The following is a 7,822-nucleotide window of genomic DNA, read 5'->3' on the forward strand; positions in this document are numbered from 1 at the left end:
GGAAAGAGAGGCCCATTGGACTTGCAAACTTTATATGCCCCAATATAGGGGAATGCCAGGGCCAAAAGAATGGGAATGGGTGGGTAGGGAAGTGGGGGCGCTATGGGGGACTTTTGGGATAGCATTGGAAATGTAATTGAGGAAAATATGTAATAAAAATATTAAAAATCAAAAAAAAAACCTTAGAAATCATCTTCATCTCACAAGTACATAAATGGACAGATGGGAATTAGAGTTTAGTTGTGTCATCTGGAATGTCTTATAATAGCTGAATTCTCCAGACTATCAAAACAAACAAGATGTATATTTACAAACCTAAAGAGATTTACATTAAGAAATTACTCAAAGGATCAGGAAGACTTGCAGTTCCTGTTTGATAAGTCAGGCAGAAAGCTGGGGTCCCAGGAAAGGGCATCAACTCTGTGCTGGGAGTTCCTTCTTACTTCAGGGTGCTTAGTCTTTGTCTTGTGAAGGCTTTAACTAAATGAACAATCCTCATACCATTATCAGTGAGGATCTACTTCATGCAAAGTCACAGGTTTAACTGATAATCTCATTTAAATAATACCATCATTGGGACATTCAGAATGATGCTTGGCCAAATCTTTATGCAAAGTGCAACAGTGCACTGTTATTTCAACTAGTTCTTTAACTATCAGGGAAACAAATTTGGACTCAAATGGTTTGTTTTGTCCCAGCTCACAGGGAAAAAAAAAAGTGTGACCCAAGTTACAACATCAAGCCCTGAATTCTGAGTGCAGCACACAGATTACAAGACTAGACAGCCAGCCCCAGCAGACAATTGGGAAATCAATACCATACTAACTCACAATTTCCCTTTTTTTTATTGTTTTGGGGTTGTGTATTTGTTTTTGTTTTTCTGTTTGATTGAGTATTTGGTGTGTGTGTCTGTGTGTGTTTATATGTGTGTGTGTGTGTGTGTGTGCATGTTGTATGCATGCATATTCTCACATGAGCATAGTTGCATGTGCACATGTGTGCAGTGTAGGTGGAAGCCTGGGTTGACATTAGGTGTCTTCTTCAATTGCTTTCCAACTTATATCAATATTTTAAAATAAGGTCTTAGCTGATTCAGTGCTCACCATTTGAGTTGCTTTAACTGATCAGCTTGTTCCAACTTGGTTGCTATTTCTTCCTCCATGTACTGGAACTGAAGATGGACTGCTGTACCTGCTGGGATCTAAACTCAGGACTTTGACAGGCATCTCTTTACCTGCTACACTAGCTCCCTAGCCTGTTCCTGATTTTTAAAAATCTACTTCACAGTAAAAGAAAATAATAAGATATAAGACAAATCAAATGCCCCTCTCTACCCATACAGTGACAGAAAGATTAGATAAGCCATACACAGGACCTTCCAACACCTTTTCAACAATCTTACAAACACTCCAACCCTTAATGCTGTTTAAACATTCTTCTTGTAGGTTTTAGTGTGGAGTCATCCATAGACCAATTTAAATTCTGTTTCTTCATCACAGAGATGAGAAAACAATGTGGGGAAGTAGTCCTCAAAGCAGAAAATCAGGTAACTTCATTAATGATAAAAGTTTAATAATGAATATAGGTTATAACTTAATGAATACAATAATTCCATGTTGCATACAAATTAAAATCTACCTCAAAATTCATTGTGTTTATAGGTTTGTCTTTTGTTTTGTTTTGTTTTGTTTTGTTTTTAGAAATTGGTAAGAATGTGTCACATCTGGTTGTGTTCTGTGTGAGGACATTCTAGAATATTCCAAACAAGCTTGATTACTCAACCCAAGAAACACAGCTCCTCTTTGGTTATAGGTTGAGAAAAGTAAGTAGAATAATGAGGGCTGAAATGCGTTGTAATGCTGGTTTAGTTAAAAATGCATTATGATTACGTCTTTGATTGAGTGTGCATCTTATTATGGCAATAGAAGCTTCCTATTTGAGAGTTTAGCACACACTAGTGTATTATAGTAAAGGAAATAAGGATGTGGACCAATGAGATAGAATAGATGATGAAGAAAAAAAGCAAGTTCAAAGAGCAATGTATCCAGTGGCCAGCAAAAGGGGATTTGTAATAATCTAGCCTAAAGGAGAGAGAGATAGAGATGAGCTTCTGGGGGCTGATGTAAGGACATCGATGACCAAAGCTGAACTTTAACAGAAATAAATTATGTGCTGCTTCTCCCTAGTCAAATCCAAAGCCTACAGGTTTAGTAGCCATGAGCATATCAGCAGGCTTCAAAACATAAAAAGGGATTCGGAGAAACATCAAAGAACAACAGGGTTCCTTAAAACATGACTGTAGTGTCTAATCCAACTAGAGTGGAGGGTACTTAGTGAAATGATGTGCCTTAATGGCTAGTCTGTGTGACACTGCAACTTCGAGTTGAAAACTAGTATAGTTGTCAGAACGAGGTAAAAGAGACTTGATCGTGGAGGCGAATGTGAAAATGTATTGCCACGTTTTTAGATACCCCATTTGGGTTCAGGAAGCCTTCTGGGTTGACACCAAAGAAGGAATAACAACAGGTTGGCCAAAATTTTGAGCACTAAACTTTTCATACTTTAAAGTAGTCAGGAGAGTCAGTTGACTGGGTAGGGAGATTTGTTTTGTCTTATAGCCTTTGCATGTAAAAAAGCCATGTGCCTACTTTATTTTCTTTTTGTGACTAGTTCTTACCAATGTGGTATTATCAAGAATGATGCATACCTCTTCCAGATGGCTAAGAGCAAATGTATGTTCCCTTTCTTCCCTGTTTTCATTGAAGAAGAAGATTCTGAAGACCCAGGTTCACAAACTATTGAGCATCTAGCCCCAGAATCACATCAGGAAGAAACTCTACTGTCTCCACCAGCCAGTCACACCTGTACTAGATAGTTTTGTTTTCAAGAACCTAAGTTGTTTTGAATTGGATAAACCACCCTACCTGGAATCTTAATTCTCTTTAATGGGATAGAGAGTACAGAGTGTCCCAGAAGCCACAGGACTGTGCTACAAGTCAGTCCTGAATATGAAAAACTGCAGAGTCTGCATGTGGTAAGAACAATAATTACAAACTAGGCTGCTGTTGAGTGTTTGTCTTCAGCTTCCTAGATCTGTAGAAATCTGCATACCTGAGTATATAAAAGAACCTACATTTTGGATTCTGCTGAGCTTCACTGCAGAATGGCTTTCTGTAAATATTTTTACAATGGTGTGCTAACAATACCTCCAGACAGGCACAGGAATCCAACAAGATTGGGGGAATTGCTGTATTTCCAACTGAAACACAAGCACAGTGTTCTAAGAAGATGTTCAGAGATGGTCATTTCAAAAAGAATTTTCCCTGCAGGTGATAATTTTATATCCATATAAATGTTTCTGCAAGATATGAGGATTTCAGTATGTTGTTCAAAAGATTTAACAAGCAACATAGCCATGGCTAAGAAACAAGATCTTATGCCCTTTGTAAATGAGAGTTGACAGGCAAATAAAAAATATGAATATACTAAATAATAGGAAAATCACAAATGTCATTAAGAGATATTATAGTACACAGGGCCCCCAATGAAGGAGCTAAAGTACCCAAGGAGCTAGAGGGGTCTGCAACCGTATAGGAGGAACAATGATATGAACTAACCAGTACCCCCCAGAGCTGTGTCTGTAGTTGCATTGTAGCAGAGGATGGCCTAGTCGGCCATCAATGGAAGGAGAGGCCCTTGGTTTTGCGAAGATCATATGCCCCAGTACAGGGCCAGGAAGCACAAGTGAGTGGGTTGGGGAGCAGGGCGGGGGGAGGGTATAGAGGGCTTTGGGGATAGCATTTGAAATGTAAATGAAAAAATATCTAATTAAAAAAGAGATATTATAGTTAAATTTTTGACATAAAATGGATTTAATGAAACAATATAAAGTTGGATCAAAATTTATTTTTTTCATTTTTTATTAGATATTTTCTTTATTTACTTTTCAAATGTACTTAGTTTCCCCTCCAAAAATCTCCTATCCCCTCTCCCCTGCTCCTGCTCCACAACCCACCCACTCCCAATCCTGGTCCTGGTGTGCCTCAATACTGAGGCACAGAGCCTTCACAGGACCAAGGGCCTCTCCTACCATTGATGGCCTGCAAGGCCATTCTCTGCTAATATATATAGCTAGAACCACAAGTTCGACCTTGTGCTTTCTTTGATTGGTGGTATAGTTCCAAGGAGCTCTGGGGGTACTGGTTAGTTCATAATGATGTTCCTCCTTTGGGGATTCAGACCCCTTCACCTCCCTGGGTACTTTGTCCAATTTTCTGAGGAACCAACAAACTGATTCCCAGAGCAGTTGTACCAGTGGTTGTCCCACCAGCAATGAAGGAGTATTCCTCTTTCTCCACATCTTTGCCAGCATCTGCTGTCACCTGAGTTTTTGATCTTAGCCATTCTAACTGGTATGAGGTGAAATCTCAGGGTTGTTTTGATTTGCATTTCGCTGATGATTAAGAATGTTGAACATTTTTTAAGGTGTTTCTCAAACATATTCCTCAGTTGAGAATTCTTTGTTTAGCTCTGTACCCCATTTTTTCTCTTTCCTTTTTTAAATTTTATTTTATTAAATATTTTCTTTATTTACATTGCAAATGCTATCCCGAAAGTGCACTCTACCCTCCTCCTGCCCTGCTCCCCTACCCACCCACTCCCACTTCTTGGCCCTGGCATTCCCCTGAACTGGGGCATATAAAGTTTGCAAGACCAAGGGGCCTCTCTTCCCAATGAGGGCCCACTAGGCCATCTTCTGCTACATATGCAGCTAGAGACATGAGCTTTGGGGGTACTGGTTAGTTAATTTTGTTGTTCCACCTATAGGGTTGCAGACCTCTTCAGCTCCTTGGGTATTTTCTCTAGCTCCTCCATTGGGGGCCCTGTGTTCCAACCAATAGATGACTGTGAGCATCAACTTCTGTGTTTGCCAGGCACAGCTCACAAGAGACAGCTATATCAGGGTCCTTTCAGCAAAATCTTGCTGGCATATGCAATAGTGTTTGGGTTTGGTGGCTGATTATAGGATGGATCCCCAGGTGGGGTAGACTCTGGATGGTCCATCCTTTTGTCTTAGCTCCAAACTTTGTCTCTGTAACTCCTTCCATGGGTATTTTGTTCCCTATTCTAAGGAGGAATGAAGTATCCACACTTTGGTCTTCCTTCTTCTTGATTTTCTTGTGTTTTGCAAATTNTATCTTGGGTATTCTACCTTTCTGGGCTAATATCCACTTATCAGTGAGTGCATATCTAATGACTTCTTTTGTGATTGGGTTACCTGACTCAGGATGATATCCTCCAGATACATACATTTGCCCGAGAATTTCATAAATTCATTGTTTTTAATAGCTGAATAGTACTCCATTGTGTTAATGTATCACATTTTCTGTATCAATTCCTAGGTTGAGGGACATCTGGATTCTTTCCAGCTTCCGGCTATTATAAATAAGGCTGCTATGAACATAGTGGAGCATATGTCCTTATTACCAGTTGGAACATCTTCTGGGTATAAGCCCAGAAGAGATATTGCTGTGTCTTCCGGTAGTACTTTGTCCAATTTTCTGAGGAACCACCAGACTGACTTCCAGAGTGGTTATATAAGCTTGCAATTCCACCAGCAATGGAGGAGTGTTCCTCTTTCTCCACATCCTCGCCACCATGTACAGTCACCTGAATTTTTGATCTTAGCCATTCTGTCTGGTGTGAGGTGGAATCTCAGGTTTGTTTTGATTTGCATTTCCCTGATGATTAAGGATACTGAACTTTTTTTTTTCAGGTGCTTCTCAGCCATTTGGTATTCCTCAGTTGAGAATTCTTTGTTTAGCTCTGTACCCCATTTTTAATGGGGTTATTTGAATTTCTGGAGTTCAGCTTCTTCAGCTCTTTGTATATATTGGATATTAGTCTCCTATCAGATTTAGGATTGGTAAAAATCCTTTTCAAATCAGTTGATGGTCTTTTGGTCTTATTGAAAGTGTCTTTTGCCTTACAGAAGCTTTGCAATTTTATGAGGTCCCATTTGTTGATTCTTGATCTTACAGCACAAGCCATTGCTCTTCTGTTCAGGAATCTTTCCCCTGTGCCCATATCTTTGAGGCTCTTCCCCACTTACTCCTCTATAAGTTTCAGAGTCTCTGGTTTTATGTGGAGTTCTTTGATCCACTTAGACTTGAGCTTTGTACAAGGAGATAAGAATGGATCAATTTACATTCTTCTACGTGATAACTGCCAGTTGAGCCTGCACCATTTGTTGAAGATGCTGTCTTCTTTCCACTGGATGGTTTTAGCTCCTTATTCAAAGATATAGTGACGATAACTGTGTGAGTTCATTTCTGGGTCTTTAATTCTGTTCCATTGATCTATATGTCTGTCACTGTACCAGTGCCATGCAATTTTTATCACAATTTCTCTGTAGTACAGCTTGAGGTCAGGGATTGTGATTCCACCAGAGTTTTCTTTATTGTTAAGAATAGATTTTGCTATCCTAGACAATTTATTATTTCTTATTCTTTGTATTGCTGAGATCATGATTTTCTAGTTGGTTTTAAAGTAGAAAATCACATATGGTTACTTTTTAAAATTGTGTCTTGGGTGTGTAGGATCACTAGAAAAGTGACAATGAAACTTAAGAGATGGTTCTCTAGATAAAGGCAAATGCTGACAAGCCAATGTCCTAAATTTAATTCTGAGAATTTTGATGGTAGAAAGAGAACTAATTTTTACAAGTTGTCCTCTGACCTCCACAAATGCACCATGGTGTATACCTGTCTGCACACACACACACACACACTACCATAAAATAAAACAATTATAATAAATAAAATAGCTTTAAACTTTAAAACTTTATTTTTATTTTATTTATTTGTGTGTATATGAGTGCAGGTGCCAATGGGACCTAGGTAGCAGGTATGCCTGGAAGTGGAGTTGCAGAGTCTTGCAAGTTGCTCAGTGTGTGTGAGGGGAATCAAACCTGGGTACTCTGAAAGAGCAATTAATACTCTTAGTTGCTAAGTCATCTCTTCAGCTATACACACAGTTTTAAAAAAAGACAACACTATGTGGGCTGCTGATATATTCCAGTGGTAGAGGGCTAGGGTACCATTGGATCTCTGGTAGCACAAAATTGAAAGGAGAGAGGGGTGGGAACCTTTTGTGAAGTTGTCTCTGTGCAACATTGCAAGGATTTCAATATCACTAGACAGGTAGAATTGTGGAACTGAGAAGAAACACACAAAACACTGACTCTTGAGGGTGGTAACAGGACCCTTTATGAAAGATAGCTGCAAAAAACTAGATTTATGAATAAGACTTAATTTCAGTAATATGTTTTCAACAAATGAACTTGAGAAGTGGAGCACCCTAGACAGTAAATGAGATGGCTTTTTAAAATGTTACTAGGGCTTGAGAGATGGCTTGGTGGTTAAAGTACTTGCCATACAAGATGAGGACCTGAGTTTGATCCCCAGTGCTGACCTCAAAACCTAGACATAACATATACTCCTGAAATTCAGCACTGAGAAGGCAGAGCCAGGAGGACCCTTCCAAGTTGCTGGCCAGTCAGAACAGCTGAGTCAAAGTTCAGCAAAGGGCCCTATCCCAAAAGCTCAAGTGTCAGGAAGTTGAGGATGTCATTCAGTGTAAACATCTGACTTCCACATGTATATTCCCACACATGTGTATGTATCTGACCCCACCAACACATGCACATACACAGGAACAAAAATATACATGTCCACACAAAGAATTCAGGGCTATTTTAGCTACAAGATGAGCTTGGAAGCTCTCTCTCTCTCTTACACACACACACACACACACACACACA

This window comes from Mus caroli, chromosome 1 (assembly GCF_900094665.2).
Source record: "Mus caroli chromosome 1, CAROLI_EIJ_v1.1, whole genome shotgun sequence".
Lineage (NCBI taxonomy): Eukaryota > Metazoa > Chordata > Mammalia > Rodentia > Muridae > Mus > Mus caroli.